Source organism: Schistocerca nitens, chromosome 12 (genome assembly GCF_023898315.1).
Source record: "Schistocerca nitens isolate TAMUIC-IGC-003100 chromosome 12, iqSchNite1.1, whole genome shotgun sequence".
Lineage (NCBI taxonomy): Eukaryota > Metazoa > Arthropoda > Insecta > Orthoptera > Acrididae > Schistocerca > Schistocerca nitens.
Window position 1 is genome coordinate 123,235,305 of NC_064625.1, and position 17,665 is coordinate 123,252,969.

Genomic DNA, 17,665 nt, shown 5'->3' on the forward strand with positions numbered 1-17,665 from the left:
TTCGTTGCATATCCTCCTGCATTTCAGTACAATTTTCCATTGTTACATCCTCTCTATATACTACAGCATCATCCGCAAAAAGCCTCAGTGAACTTGCGATGTTATCCACAAGGTTATTTATGTATATCGTGAATAGCAACGGTCCTACGATACTCCCCTGCGGCACACCTGAATTCACTCTTACTTCGGAAGACTTCTCTCCATTGAGAATGACATGCTGCGACTGTTATCTAGGAACTCTTCAATCCAATCACACAAGTGGTCTGATAGTCGATATGTTCTTACTTTGTTCACTAAACGCCTGTGGGGAACTGTATCGAATGCCTTGCGGAAGTCAAGAAACATGGCATCTACCTGCGAACCCGTCTCTATGGCTCGTGGACGAATAGCGCGAGCTGCGTTTCACACGATCGTCTTTTTTCGAAACCCATGCTGATTCCTACTGAGTAGATTTCTAGCCTCCAGAAAAGTCATTATACTCGAACATAATACGTGTTCCAAAACTCTACAACTGATCGAGGTTAGAGATATAGGTCTATAGTTCTGCACACCTGTTCGACGTCCCTTCTTGAAAACGGGGATGACCTGTGCCCTTTTCCAATCCTTTGGAACGCTACGCTGCAAGAAAGGGGGGGGGGCAAATTCCTTCACGTACTCTGTGTAAAATCGAACTGGTATCCCACCAGGTCCAGCAGCCTTTCCTGTTTTGAGTGATTTTAATTGTTTTTCTATCTGTCATCTTTTTCGATGTCTACCATTTTGTCATCTGTGCGACAATTTAGAGAAGGAACTACAGTGCAGTCTTCCTCTGTGAAATAGCTTTGGAAAAAGACATTTAGTATTTCGGCCTTTAGTCTGTCATCCTCTGTTTCAGTACCATTTTGGTCACAGAGTGTCTGGACATTTTGCTTTGATCCACCTACCGCTTTGACATAAGACCAAAATTTCTTAGGATTTTCTGCCAAGTCAGTACATAGAACTTTACTTTCGAATTCATTGAACGCCTCTCGCATAGCCCTCCTCACACTACATTTCGCTTCGGGTAATTTTTGTTTGTCTGCATGGCTTTGGCTATGTTTATATTTGTTGTGAAGTTCCCTTTGCTTCCGCAGCAGTTTTATAACTCGGTTGTTGTACCACGGTGGCTCTTTTCCGTCTCTTTCGATCTTGCTTGGAACATACTCATCTAATGCATATTGTACGATGGTTTTGAACTTTGTCCACTGATCCTCAACACTATCTGTACTTGAGACAAAACTTTTGTGTTGAGCCGTCAAGTACTCTGAAATCTGCTTTGTGTCACTTTTGCTAAACAGGCACGCAGTTTGGTTAGAAGACTCTTGTGAGGAACGGTGTCGAAAGCCTTCGAGAAATCTAAAAATATGGAGTCAATCTGACATTCCCTGCCCATAGCACTCATTACTTCATTAGTAGAAAGAGCTAGTTGTGTTTGAAAGGAACGATATTTTCTGAATCCGTGCTGACTATGTGTCAATAAATCGTTTTCTTCTAGGTAATCCACAATGTTCGAACACAGTATACTTTCCAAAACCCTACTGCAAATCGATGATAGTGATATGGGCCTGTAATTCAGCGGATTATTCCTTTTTTCCCTTTTGGGTATTGGTGTCACTTCAGCAATTTTGCAGTCTTTAGGTACGGAACCTTCTGTGTGCCAGCGGTTTTATATAATTGCTAAATATGAAGCTATTGCATCAGCATACTCTGAAAGGAACCTGACTCGTATACAATCTGGACCGAAGGCCTTGCCTTTATTAAGTAATTTAAGCTGCTTTGCTACACCAAGGACCGAGCGAGGTGGCGCAGTGGTTAGCACACTGGACTCGCATTCGGGAGGACGACGGTTCAATCCCGTCTCCGGCCATCCTGATTTAGGTTTTCCGTGATTTCCCTAAATCGCTTCAGGCAAATGCCGGGATGGTTCCTTTGAAAGGGCACGGCCGATTTCCTTCTCCATCCCTCCCCTCACCCGAGCTTGCGCTCCGTCTCTAATGACCTCGTTGTCGACGGGACGTTAAACACTAACCACCACCACCACCACCGCTACACCAAGGATATCCTGTGTTTCTCATCTTGGCAGTTGGTTTTGATTGGAATTCACGAATATTTACTTCGTCTTCTTTGGTGAAAGGGTTTCGGAAAACTGTGTAGTAACTGTGCTTTAGTGGCACTGTCATCAGTGACTTCACCATTGTTAACGCGCTGGGAAGGTACTGATTGCGTCTTGCCACTGGTGTGCTTTGTGTATGACCAGAATCTCTTTGCGTTTTTGCCAGATTCCGAGGCAGAGTTTCGATGTGGAAATTATTAAAAGCATCTCGCATTGGAGCAGGCGCTATATTTCGAACTTTTGCAAAACTTTGGCAATCTTGGGGATTTTGCGTTCTTTTATATTTGGCATGCTTTCTTCGCTGCTTCAGCAACAGCGATCTGACCCGTTTTCTGTACCATGAAGGATCAGTACCATCACTTACGTGGTGTATATCTCTCAGCTGCCGTCGATAATGTCTCTTTGAAATCATTCCACATCTTTTCTACGCCTACATGATCAGATCGGAAGGAATGGATTCTGTCTCTCAAAAGGCGTTAAGAGCAATTTTATCAGCTTTTTGAAAAAATAGATGTACTTTGCTTTTCTTTCTGATGGTTGTGGGTGTTACAGTATTCAGTCTAGCAGCTACTGCCTTTCTGGTCGCTGATCCCTGTATTCGTCACGATAGTCGCTATTTGTTCAGGATTATTTGTTGCTAAGAGATCAAGTATGCTTTCGCTACCACTTACGTCTCTAGTGGGCTCATGAACTAATTGTTCAAAATAATTTTTTGAGAAAGCATTCAGCACAATTTCGGAAGACGTCTTATGCCTGCTGCCGGCTTTAGACGTATAATTTTTCCAGCATATCGAGGGTAGCTTGAAGTGACCAACGACTATAATTGTATGAGCGGGGTACCTATTTGAAATGAGACTCAAGTTTTCTTTGAACTGTTCAGTAACTGCACTCATGGAAATGGAAAAAAGAACACATTGACACCGGTGTGTCAGATCCACCATACTTGCTCCGGACACTGCGAGAGGTCTGTACAAGCAATGATCACACGCACGGCACAGCGGACACACCAGGAACCGCGGTGTTGGCCGTCGAATGGCGCTAGCTGCGCAGCATTTGTGCACCGCCGCCGTCAGTGTCAGCCAGTTTGCCGTGGCATACGGAGCTCCATCGCAGTCTTTAACACTGGTAGCATGCCGCGACAGCGTGGACGTGAACCGTATGTGCAGTTGACGGACTTTGAGCGAGGGCGTATAGTGGGCATGCGGGAGGCCGGGTGGACGTACCGCCGAATTGCTCAACACGTGGGGCGTGAGGTCTCCACAGTACATCGATGTTGTCGCCAGTGGTCGGCGGAAGGTGCACGTGCCCGTCGACCTGGGACCGGACCGCAGCGACGCACGGATGCACGCCAAGACCGTAGGATCCTACGCAGTGCCGTAGGGGACCGCACCGCCACTTCCCAGCAAATTAGGGACACTGTTGCTCCTGGGGTATCGGCGAGGACCATTCGCAACCGTCTCCACGAAGCTGGGCTACGGTCCCGCACACCGTTAGGCCGTCTTCCGCTCACGCCCCAACATCGTGCAGCCCGCCTCCAGTGGTGTCGCGACAGGCGTGAATGGAGGGACGAATGGAGACGTGTCGTCTTCAGCGATGAGAGTCGCTTCTGCCTTGGTGCCAATGATGGTCGTATGCGTGTTTGGCGCCGTGCAGGTGAGCGCCACAATCAGGACTGCATACGACCGAGGCACACAGGGCCAACACCCGGCATCATGGTGTGGGGAGCGATCTCCTACACTGGCCGTACACCACTGGTGATCGTCGAGGGGACACTGAATAGTGCACGGTACATCCAAACCGTCATCGAACCCATCGTTCTACCATTCCTAGACCGGCAAGGGAACTTGCTGTTCCAACAGGACAATGCACGTCCGCATGTATCCCGTGCCACCCAACGTGCTCTAGAAGGTGTAAGTCAACTACCCTGGCCAGCAAGATCTCCGGATCTGTCCCCCATTGAGCATGTTTGGGACTGGATGAAGCGTCGTCTCACGCGGTCTGCACGTCCGGCACGAACGCTGGTCCAACTGAGGCGCCAGGTGGAAATGGCATGGCAAGCCGTTCCACAGGACTACATCCAGCATCTGTACGATCGTCTCCATGGGAGAATAGCAGCCTGCATTGCTGCGAAAGGTGGATATACACTGTACTAGTGCCGACATTGTGCATGCTCTGTTGCCTGTGTCTATGTGCCTGTGGTTCTGTCAGTGTGATCATGTGATGTATCTGACCCCAGGAATGTGTCAATAAAGTTTCCCCTTCCTGGGACAATGAATTCACGGTGTTCTTATTTCAATTTCCAGGAGTGTATATCTTCTGAGTCGGAGGGTCGGTAAAACGATAGTTTAATCCGATTGTCAAGTATAACCTCTACCCATACTGTTTCGCAAGGGATATCTACTTGAATGTCCTGAAAGGTAAACTACTTCTGACAGCTTTCCGTACCTATAACTATGAACCACCTTCAAGCTGTCCCTCTACCGTTCCACTATCGAACGGCGAGCGGAAAAAACGAGCACTTAAATTTTTCCTGTGCGAGCCCTGATTTCTGTTATGTTATCGTGATGATCATTTTTACCTATGTAGATGGGTGCCAATAGAACGTTTTCGCAATTGGAGGAGAAAATTGAAATCTGATGAGAAGATCCCGTCGCAACGAAAAACGCCTTTGTTTTAATGATAGCTACTCCACGTATCACGTCTGTGGCACTATCTCCCCTAATTCCCCATGAACGTACTTTCAGTCATGTTTTGAACATTGTCCAGCTACACTTTATTAACTAATGTTTCGCTGCAAGGGATATCGGATTTTGAGTAAATTAATATGGGGTATGGTCGCAGGTTCGAATCCTGCTTCGGGCATCGATGTGTGTGATGTCCTTAGGTTAGGTTAGGTTTAAGTAGTTCTTAGTTCTAGGGGACTGATGACCTCAGCTGTTAAGTGCCATATTGCTCAGAGCCACTTGAACCATGCAGTTGGAGTAATTAAAGTAGGCACAAATCCAGTGATCAAAAAGAAATGATTAGCGTACAGTCGAATTCTCTTTACATCGTTCCTCTCATGTTGTTCTCATGGCGATGGACTGTTTCTGTCGCAATCAGTAAGCGTGAAAGGAAGCTACCGTACGGACGGAGGGATCTATATTTATACTTGGCAGAACTAATTACATACTGACATAATCGTCGGAATTGCTTTCGTTTCCCAAAAGATATAAATATTTCGATTTCGGAAAAGAAGCTCTGTATTTCGTCAAGATGTCGAAGAAGAAGGTCCCTTACGTAGTTCAAAATGGTTCAAATGGCTCTGAGCACTATGGCACTCAACTGCTGTGGTCATAAGTCCCCTAGAACTTAGAACTACTTAAACCTAACTAACCTAAGGACAGCACACAACACCCAGCCCCTTACGTAGTGGTTGTATAGAGAAAGATGTGGAGACGGCGGTTTGAATGCGGACAGAAGAAGTACGAGGAAGGTGCAATGTCTCTTGCAGCGGTCTCTCCGCGATATTTTCAGAAATTTTTATAAATTACATAACTCAGTACATATCTCGAAATATCTCTTCTTATCTTACCGATTCCCAAAGTTTAATATACGATGATAATCAGTGCAAAGTAGTTTCAAGCCCTATTGTTCCTTGGAGCGTGCATTTACTCCATGGAATAGCTTCTCTGCTATCTATGATTTCTCTTATGAAAAGAATGATTCAGATCTTGCCGATTAGCCGTGAAAGAAGGAAGATGTATATGTATCTATTGTTAAGCTAGTCGCCATCTTGATGAGATTCTGTATGAGAACGAATTTAATACATGAACTAAACTAAAGTAAGTGTGTTCGCGTATTATTTAACTGATTATTATTGACAGTGTCTGCTTACTACGCTGTGTTGCACGGAATCAGTGGGGAACATCTGATTTACACTGGACGAATCTGCCGTTTTGTATGATCAAGATATCCAGTTTATTACTTCAAATAAATAGGCTAACACGGTCTTACCAGCTGATCTCCGGTCTTCCCCATGTGATCACCGAAAGTTAATAGTTATTACAAATGTTTTCAGGAGATCGACTGACAATTTTCGTCGCACCGAGACTTCGAAATTGCTTCACTGCCTTAAGGAATTTAAATTAAGCTCAATTTAATCAGGATGTTGTTGTTTTTTGGGGGAGGAGACCAGACAGCGAGGTCATCGGTCTCATTGGATTTGGGAAGGACGGGGAGGGAAGTCGGCCGTGCCCTTTCAAAGGAACCATCCTGGCATTTGCCTGGAGCGATTTAGGGAAATCACGGAGAAACTAAATCAGGATGGCGGGACGCGGGATTGAACCGTCGTCCTCTCGAATGCGTGTCCAGTTTCTAACCACTGCGCCACCTCGCTCGGTTAATTTAATCAGGATAGAACAGCACTGAACTGTGTGAGTGTGATAAGCCTGTTTTGTGAATGAAAATTCCCTTAATATACGCATGTTTTTTACTATCCCGATCAGTGAAGCTAAATCAGGCCGGTGTGAGAGAGGTTTTTAAATTTCAGATCCCACAAAAAATATTAAAAAGAGCGTCCCTTAGCTGATGGATCGCTACCTGGCGAATGGGCAAGTGTGGCAATTGTCCGGCATTGGGACGGGCCTTCGCTCCCCACAGCACTGCTCTTGCCGCGGTCCTCCGCGGGCAGAGGTGGTCGCAGCGGCCGCCGGCGGCGCTAGCGTCGCAGCCCCTGTTCCCGGCCGGCGGCGGAGTCGTCGGCGTCAGTTTGACAGCGAGCGGCGTCCTGCTAGTCGGGACCACGCGTCACACAAACACACACACAAAAACACGCGCGCCCTCGTATCTACACACACGCCGCTGCGCCGTTCACAGCCGCGTCATCGACGCCGACGCCCGGCGTCCCGTCGCAGATGGCAGCTCATCTGCACACCGCCCGACCGCCCTTCTGAACGCGTGTTGCTCTAGCGGTGGTGAGTCACCAAAAGCGGCAAAAAATGAAACATTAACCACTTGCCTCCCTCTCCATCATTACGCACAATAACCAGCTTATTGTATTTACGTCCTTTTTGTCGCCTTCGTTGCATTACTTTACTCGATCCTTTACCAACAATTTTTCATTTCCCTGTTGACCCAATGCTTTTCTCCTCTCGTGAAATAACACCTTCTACTCCACACTTATCTTTTCGTCTCTGAGCTTTCTGTTTTTTTTTGTTTTTTTGTTTTTGTTTTCATTTTTAAATATTTTATTTTATACTGACGTCCTCAGTCCACCTAGTATTCCAGTTTCGGTCTCTCTCCTGACGATTCTGTTTCCTCGTCTCCTCACTGGATATTCGAAAAATGAAATGCCTTGTCTCAATTAAAAGAAAACAGCCCTCGGTCACTAATTTTTAACAGATTAACCGGGTTTCGACACTGCTAGGAGTGTCTTCCTCATAATTTACACCAAAGAATGGTCTATAACATGGTCACGGAATTATGACTAAAAACGTATGATACAAACTATAAGTACGGAATTATCGTACTTATAATTTGTATCATACGTTTTTAGTCATAATTCCGTGCCCATGTTATAGACCATTCTTTGGTGTAAATTCTGACGAAGACACTCCTAGCAGCGTCGAAACCCGGTTAATCTGTTACAAATTGCCGGCTGCGTTGGCCGTGCGGTTCTAGGCGCTTCAGTCCGGAACCGCGTGACTGCTACGGTCGCAGGTTCGAATCCTGCCTCGGGCACGGATATGTGTGACGTCCTTAGGTTAGTTAGGTTTAAGTAGTTCTAAGTTCTAGGGGACCGATGACCTCAGATGTTGAGTCCCATAGTGCTCAGAGCCATTTGAACCATTTTGTTAAAAATTAGTGACCGAGGGCTGTTTTCTTTTGATTGTAAGTATTCACGGTCTCTGAACGTGCAGCCATGTACAAAATTGTGTAATGCCTTGTCTCATTTTTTACGTTCCGCTGGGCCCGCAGCATACTATAGACACAATGAAAATGAAATCTCCAATAGTAGCTGCAGTAAGGTCACACATATGTTTAGTATTTTACATGACGTCGCTGTTTCGCCTTGTTGTCATTATCACGTGACCTGCGAAAATAACACTGATAAGATTCTCTGTCCGGAAATTGTGATTGCTTTATGTGTGCATTTGTATTGATACTTTAGTTGGACGTTACGGCCACATTGCATCTATAGTATTTTCTTTAGTTTCTTTTCTGTCGAGTCTCGATAAGTACAATATTTTTTGTAGTTAACATAACTTAAAAAATATGTTTTTTTAATATAAATTATAGAGTGCAGCAATACAATGAACTGTATTCAAAGAACCGTGACTGACGCCCGAACAACAGGGACTTACATGCATTGAGAATAAAAAATAGCACATTGAGAATGGCTAGCTAGTAGCCGAAATCTGGATTTGCGTAATAAAATCTAAAAAGGACGACTGATTGCTGCACTCTATAACTTATAAGTCACATACAGTCGCTGAGTGCATCCACTTTTCGAATGGAAGGTAACCTGGTTTAAAAAAAAAAAAAAAAAAGTTTTTCGCAGTTCAATAATTCGACAGTTCTTTACTGCGGTGCTATATGTTTACATCTTACCAGAGGCTATGTCACACTTCGTTCTTATTTTATCTATGATCTGTACATGTTTTATTTTCCATGTGACTATCCCTTTGTCGTATTCTGTTATATCAGTAAAGTTTTCCAGATAGTATTTACGTTTAAAATCTGTGTGTTGATTTAGAATTTCTGTGGATATTTTCTTGTATGAATATATATTTCCAGTTCTTTGAGAATGTTCGCAGTAAGTCCTTTAGATACTGTATGCTATATTTCTAACGCAGTTTCTATTTTCTCGGCTTTTGGAAAACTGTCGCTGTTTCTAGCGTGTCCTTTAAATCTGGTGTTAAAATTTCACCCGGCTTGGCCAATATGAAATTGTTGCAATCATCACAGGTGAATTTGTGTATATTCTGAGATTTGGGTTGTGCTTGAACGTAATTTCGTTATAAGATTGTTATCTGTGCGGAATACCAGTTATATGTGTGTGGATTTCTTTCCGGTGATACTCATTACAGTTGCCATTTCTTTGTAGAGTGTTTCTGTGAACGTTGAATCTATAATAAGCGTTTTCTAGATAAATTTTGCATATGGACGTTCTGATTATACTTGCTTCTGTCTGGAATATTCTGCTTGTTTCTGGAGCATTACTAGTTTCGGAAATGGCTTTGCTTGCGTGCGTCAGTTGTGGTTGCAAGTCAAACCACTGTGAAGATATCTAACGCTGCAGAAATGCTGCGACGGTACTGGCACGACGTCAATCTTAACTTTAAAGTTTGTTTCTGTCATCACTAAAATTCCGATGTCGGCTGACAAGATTAGGTGGGCTCCATTGAAATATCCATTCTCTGGATGTTCCGGCGGAGCTATCGGTTAAGAAGTGTTTATGAGCTATTAATAATGACCAGTCAATCGAAAACCTATGTAGGCATTAGGAAATTATTATTTCTTTTCTAATTTCGATCTGCATTATAATATTGTGAAATACAGTGTCTATTAAGCGAAACCTGTTCCACAACTACAGTTCTTTTAAAGTCGAAAATAAATTCCTCAGACATCTCACAGATATAAAAGTGGTTCAAATGGCTCTGAGCACTATGGGACTCAACATCTGAGGTCATCAGTTCCTTAGAACTTACAAGGGAACCTCCCCATTGCACCCCCCTCAGATTTAGTTATAAGTTGGCACAGTGGATAGGTCTTGATAAACTGAACACAGATCAATTGAGAAAACAAGAAGAAGTTGTGTGGAACTGTGAAAAAAAAAGCAAAATATACAAACTGAGTAGTCCACGGGTCGCATAGGCAACATCATGGACAGAATGAGTTCATGGACGTCGTGGTCCCGTGGTAGCGTGAGCAGCTGCTGAGCGATAGGACCTTGGTTCAAGTCTTCCCTCGAGTGAACATTTTATTTTCTTTATTTTTGCATAGTTATTATCTGTCCGTTCGTTCATTGACGTCTTTGTTCGCTGTAATAAGTTTAGTGTCTGTGTTTTGCGACCGCATCGCAAAACCGTGCGATTAGTAGACGAAAGGACGTGCCTCTCCAATGGGAACCGAAAAAATTTGATTGCAAGGTCAACCGATTCCTCCACAGGAAAACACATCTGATATATTCTATACGACACTGGTGACGGCATGTGCGTCACATGACAGGAATATGTTGTCGACCCACCTAACTTGTACACTTGGCGAATGGGTAAAAAGATTCTTCTACCTTGTCCGATTTAGGTTTTCTTGTGGATGTGATAATCACTCCCAAAAAAGTGATGAAAACATAACAGTTTGTCACATAAACTGAAAATAAAAAATTAAACTTTTCACTCGATGGAAGATTTGAACTAAGGACCTTTCGTTCCGCAGCTGCTCACGTTACCACGAGACCACGGCGCTCCTGTGTTCGTAGTGTTCATGATGTTGCCTATCTTCCCATGAACTACTCAGTTTGTATATTTTGCTTATTTTTTCACAGTTCCACACAACCTCTTCCTGTTTTCTCAATTGATCTGTGTTCAGTTTTTCAAGGCCTATCCACTGTGCCAACTTATAACTAAATCTGAGGGGGGTGCGATGTGGAGGTTCCCTCGTTAGAACTACTTAAACGTAACTAACCTAAGGACGTCACACACATCCATGCCCGAGGCAGGATTCGAACCTGCGACCGTAGCAGCCTCGAGCGGTTCCGGAATGAAGCGCCTAGAACCGCTCGGTCACAACGGCCGCCCACAGATATCTATTCAGTAAAAAATAATTACTTGTGATAGGCGGAACGTAACTGTAAGACTTGTCAGTGTGGAGATGTTAAGCACACACTTGTTGTTCACAGAATGGGCGGCCAGTTAGCTGAAAGTTAAAACACGTTAGTCGTTTCGTGATGCTGATATTGAAAATAGTCACAGGTTGTGATAATTATCTGTTACGTGGGTTGCTAGCCTTACTGGCGACGAAGTGTACTAAAGGAATGTAATGGAATTACAGTGAAATGAATATCCGTAGCTGCATACAGGCGCTGATATAAGTCAACGAGGACAATGTGTGCCTTGACCGTGACTAGAACCCCGGACCTGGTTATGTGGCAGACGCTCTATCCATCCGAGCTACCGAGGACACAGAGGATAGTGCGACTGCAGGGACTTATCTCTGGTACGCCTCCCGTGAGACCCACATTGCCAACTTATTGTCCCGCACTATATTCGTAGTGTCCCTGCCCATCATACTCATTACTCGCGGCTTTTTGCCGATTCCCGTTCGGGCACTGTTTGTGCATCCGCACAGAAGAAGATGGTCAAGTGGACGGTGAGCCTTAACTGCATACACGGTGGTCCACTGATCGTGAACGGGCCAAATATCTCACGAAAGAAGCGTCAAACGAAAAAACTACAAAGAACGAAACTCGTCTAGCTTGAAGGGGGAAACCAGATGGCGCTATGGTTGGCCCGCTAGATGGCGCTGCCATAGCTCAAACGGATATCAACTGCGTTTCTTTGAATAGGAACCCCCATTTTTTATTACATATTCGTGTAGTACGTAAAGAAATACAAATGTTTTAGTTCGACCACTTTTTTCGCTGTAATAGTCACAAACGCCAGAGCGGACGGTGTTTGCTTCGTGATACATTACCCGTGTTAAAATTGACAGTTTACCAATTGCGGAAAAGGTCGATATCGTGTTGATGTATGGCCATTGTGATCAAAATGCCCAACGGGCGTGCGCTATGCATGCTGCTCGGTATCCTGGACGACGTCATCCAAGTGTCCGGATAGTTACGTTATTTAAGGAAACAGGAAATGTTCAGCCACATGTGAAACGTCAACCACGACCTGCAACAAATGACGATGCTCAAGTAGGTGTTTTAGCTGCTGTCGCGGCTAATCCGCACATCAGTAGCAGGCAAATTGCGCGAGAATCGGGAATCTCAAAAACGTCGGTGTTGAGAATGCTACATCAACATCGATTGCACCCGTACCATACTTCTATGCACCAGGAATTGCAAAAAAATGGTTCAAATGGCTCTGAGCGCTATGGGACTCAACTGCTGTGGTCATCAGTCCCCTAGAACTTAGAACCTAACTAACCTAAGGACATCACACACAGCCATGCCCGAGGCAGGATTCGAACCTGCGACCGTAGCAGTCGCACAGGAATTGCATGGCGACGACTTTGAACGTCGTGTACAGTTCTGCCACTGGGCACAAGAGAAGTTACGGGACGATGACAGATTTTTTGCAGGCGTTCTGTTTAGCGACGAAGCGTCAGTCAGCAAAAGCGGTAACGTAAAGCGGCATAATATGCACTATTGGGCAACGGAAAATCCACGATGGGTGCTACAAGTGGAACATCAGCGACCTTGGCGGGTTAATGTATGATGCGGCATTATGGGAGAAAGGATAACTGACCCCTATTTTATCGATGACAATCTAAATGATGCAATTGTAGTGTAACGACGTGTACTTTGTATAAATGATTTTTCTTTTTGACATATGACCATGTGCAGACTTCGTCACCTACGTCAGTTACAACACACTTCAAAATTATTTAAACTCTTTTTAAAATTTGTCTCTGAATGGTTCTTGAACGAAACTGTAAAACATCATCATTTGAGTCGTATGCGCAGAATTACGTCACTCAGTCCAATTGGTTTTCGCAAACTTTTTTCAATTTTAGATGTCGTTTGTTTCTCCTTAGAAATTATCTTAATGCAGGTTATCTGCTTTAATAGATATTAGAACCACATTGAATAAACTTTCAAGAATCAAACTCGCGATGAACGTAGTCAAAAATTAATAATCTTGTCAAATAAATTACTTAACATAATTCTTCATAAATAAACTCTCGGAACACGTATTTAAACTTTTGTAGTATACACTACTTTATTATCTTCATACATATAGACGTGAACCTGAGCCTTGACAAGATAGGACTGAACATTTACACATGATTAAACTTTCTATGACGTCATTGTCGTAGAAACATTACAAATTCTTAATTTTTCGATTTTTAGAAGCACGACACAACAACTCTGTTTCAGGATCTTCTGTTGCTCTTTGGCTGTCGACCCGCGACGTATAGTGGCCAGCAATTTTCTCTCTGGTCCCGGCAGTGAAGATGCTGTCTCCGTTCGTTGCGCCGCCCTCTCCGTACATGAAACATAAAAAATAAATACAAAACTTTAGATAATTCACAGCCATTACAAATATTACAAAAATACACAAACGAGACACTAAATTAAACTTATATTCACCTGCAAACTGGGCTGACACTGGTGGATGGGCGACGCTTCAATTTCACGTCCCACTACACAATGTATGCTGATTTCTCACGTAATGTTCTACCGATGTTACTACAAGATGTTTCACTGCATGACAGGATGGCGATGTACTTCCAACATGATGGATGTCCGGCACATAGCTCGCGTGCGGTCGAAGCAGCATTGAATAGCATATTTCATGACAGGTGGATTGGCCGTCGAAGCACCAGACCATCGCCCTCACATTCACCGGATCTGACGTCCCCGGATTTCTTTCTGTGGGGAAAGTTGAAGGATATTTGCTATCGTGATCCACCGACAACGCCTGACAACATGCGTCAGCGCATTGTTAAAAAAAAAATAGTTCAACTGTGTGTGAAATCTTATGGGACTTAACTGGTAAGGTCATCAGTCCCTAAGTTTACACACTACTTAGCCTAAACTATCCTAAGGTCAAACACACACACCCATGTCCGAGGGAGGACTCGAACCTCTGCCGGGATCAGCCGCACAGTCTATGACTGCAGCCCCTCAGACCGCTCGGCTAATCACGAGCGCATTGTCAATGCATGTGCGAACATTACGGAAGGCGAACTACTCGCTGTTGAGAGGAATGTCGTTACACGTATTGCCAAATGCATTGAGGTTGACGAACATCATTTTGAGCATTTAGTGCATTAATGTGGTATTTACAGGTAATCACGCTGTAACAGCATACGTTCTCAGAACTGATAAGTTCACAAAGGTACATGTATCACATTGGAACAACCGAAATAAAATGTTCAAACGTACCTACGTGCTGTATTTTAATTTAAAACACCTACCTGTTACCAACTGTTCGTCTAAAATTGTGAGCCACATGTTTGTGACTATTACAGCGCCATCTATCACAATGCGAAAAAAGTGGTCCAACTAAAACATTCATATTTCTTTACGTACTACACGAATATGTAATAAAAATGGGGGTTCTTATTTTAAAAAAAAAAACGCAGTTGATATCTGTTTTACCTGTGGCAGCACCATCTAGCGGGCCAACAATAGCGCCGTCTGGTTTCCCCCTTCGAGCTAGACGAGTTTCGTTCTTTGTAGTTTTTTCGTTTGACGCTTGTTTCGTGAGATATTTGGCCCGGTCACGATCAATGGACCACCCTGTATATGAAGATGGTATCTGTTCTTTCGGAGATCTGAGAAAGAACAGATACCATCTTCATATATAAGATGGGCTTGAAAATGGTCAGCATGATAGTTGGCAGTAAACCGTTGAACTAGTGGCAGCAATACATAGCGAAGAGGAGGTTCCCATGTAGCTGACGAAACAATGGCAGACAACAGACTGAAAGGTGCAGCGCGCCAACTCGTGATGACCGATTTCGTCTAGATTTGTGGAACTCACAGAACTATGGCCAACTTTGTAGAAAAAGACAGCATTTCCGGTACGGGTGGGATGAGGCGCGAGCGACTTAGGTGTCGGCGGTTCCGAGGCAGCGGTTGGTGCTGCGGAAAGAGTGAGGTACGTTAACCCGACGGTCATGGGGCCGAGTACCTTTGGTGAAACTTGTTTTATTTTCGATTTTTACATTATATCTACTGCAGATAAACCGAAATAATGCTAATTTTATTGTATTTATTAATAGTTTCATGGAAGTCATGAAAAATAATTCTAAAAAAGCTAAACTACGTCCGAACAGGCCTTGGAAGGCTCAACGGTCCGACCGGCCGCCGTGTCATCCTCAGCCCACAGGCGTCACTGGATGCGGGTATGGAGGGGCATGTGGTCAGCTCTCCGCTCTCCCGGCCGTATGTCAGTTTCCGAGATCGGAGCGCTTCTTCCCAATCAAGTAGCTGCTCAGTTTACCTCACAAGGGCTGAGTGCACCCAGCTTTCCAACAGCGCTCGACAGACCGGATGGTCACCCATCCGAGTCCTAGCCCAGGCCTACAGCGCTTAACTTCGGTGATCTGACGGGAACCGGTGTTACCAGTGCGCCAAGGCCGTTGGCCCATGAAAAGAAAAGGCATAGGAAAATTTGGGATTGCAAATGAAATTCCACGAGAAGATTGAAATTCGTGTCGAGAACTTCCTATATAAGGTTAGATACTTTTATTGTTTTACATTTGATGACTTACAAGTGCTAGGTTGATATTCATCGTAAAAAAAGGGAAAACGATAATTTTTTCGGCATCTTACGCTAGAAACGTCGCATTTTTACAATTACATGGTTGTTTTAAAGATTATATACAGAAAAGAAACTTAGTCTACATCATCATCATCATCATCGTTATCATCACACAGTTCGGGTGTAACGCATTATTTCGCCGGATATGAACGAGGATAGGTGGCGATGTGCAGTGGTACGTATTTTGACACAGTCTTCTGGGAATGTGGTTACTTTTTTCTGTCGGTGAGATAAGAGTTTTGAAGGTTTCGGGTTATATTGTGTACCGAGCGATAAAAATAGACATCGCAGGATTTCCCAATGCACATCGGGATTCCATTAGCTGCCGGGGGCTCCTCAAATGTCGAAATTAAACTAACGGAACACCAAGTCCTGCATGCTTTAATTGCAGTCACTTCTTGGGAAATTATTTGCAGAGACCTTCTGGACTATTCAAGTACAATTCTTTCTCTGAAATCTGTTTGCAATCTAAAATTTTCCTTATGTGAAGATGGTATCTGTTCTTTCGGACCATCTTCATATAGATAAGGCTAACAGGCCTTCTTCAGTGCGGATGCACTCATATTTCCCCAACTCTTCGGGGAATCGGTACATTGACACCTCGCGTAATAAGTGTAGTGGGCAGGTGCAGTACAAAAGTACTGTGTGGACAGTAAGCTGGGAATGTGGATCTTACGGGGAGTGTGCCAGAGATAAGTCCATGCAGTCGCACTCTTCTCTGTGTCCTCGGTGGTTGGCCTCTGTAATAAAAAAACTGAGTGAAAGGATAAACAATGAACTTGAACGGATGTCATGTGACGTCCGCAACGAACAAAAAAAAAAAAAAAAAAAAAAAAAAAACGGACAGAGTATCTGCCATGTGAGCAGTAGGTCTCGGGTTCGAGTCCCGGTCGGAGCACACATTTACACATTTTCAACTGTCCCCGTTGATATTTATCAACGCCTGTAAGCAGCTGAAGATTTGGATTTCGTTGTAACTTCAAAATTTTCCTTTGGCTTTTCTATTCAAGCCCTTTATGAGAATGTTAATAAATGCAATAAATTGAACAGTATTTCGGTTTATTCACAGTGTAAGTAAGGCAAAAATTGCTGATAAAAATTTTGAGCGTCCAGAGTCGACCACACGACTCTCGTATTTCCGTTCAGCAAACTTTTCTTCCGCCGCCTCCGAACTACGCTAACGTAAACGGCTCGCGCCTCGCCCGAAACCGCGCTAAAAATGCTGTTCTTTCTTTTTCTTTTTTTTCTGTCTAAACGCTTGCGCACCTGGAGCTGGCACTTTTATTTATGACCCCACCCTGCACATGGCACAATCGACGACGATTAGGCGCAGTCCGCCTTGTTAGACGACGTAATTTGGACGACAGCAGGGGAACTATCTAGGATGAAAGTAGCAAGGACAGACTAAGGAGACAAGTGTAGTTGGCATTTTTTTTTTCTATTTCGTGGTATAACAGAAGATACGAGAAACAATGCTCACAATGCAAAGGAACACATGGCGAGTTGCAAAGCATAGAAATGAACAGAGTAAATATTGAACGGCAAAAAAGTGGAATAATAAAAAAAGACACATTTCTGTGGTAGTACGAGGATTATTCGGAAAGTAAGGAACGATCGGCCGCGAAATGGAAACCACAGTGGAAATCCGATGAAGTTTTGCACAGGTGTGTTGGACAGTGTCTCTAGTATGCTCGTCGATCGCGTTACGTCGTTCTTTTTAGTTCTGAGTACACAGGAGGAACATAAAGATACCTAGAACAATAGTGTCTCCCGCCAAGTACGAGGGCCTGGTGAGAAATTTCGCCTGAAGCTATGCAGCCAACATTACATAACTGTCGTGCGTTTTCACCTTCAAGACAATTCTCAGCCGGATTCTGCAGGGGCAATGAAGATGCTCCTGCATCGTTTTCAATTGGAAATGTTTGATCACCCACAATATAGCCCGTAATTGTCTCACAGCGAGTTTCATCTCTGCTCACAGGAACCGCTGGGTACGAAGACAACATTTTAGTACAGACAACGAGCTGTAGGCCAGCGTAGAGAATTGGCGGAAAGC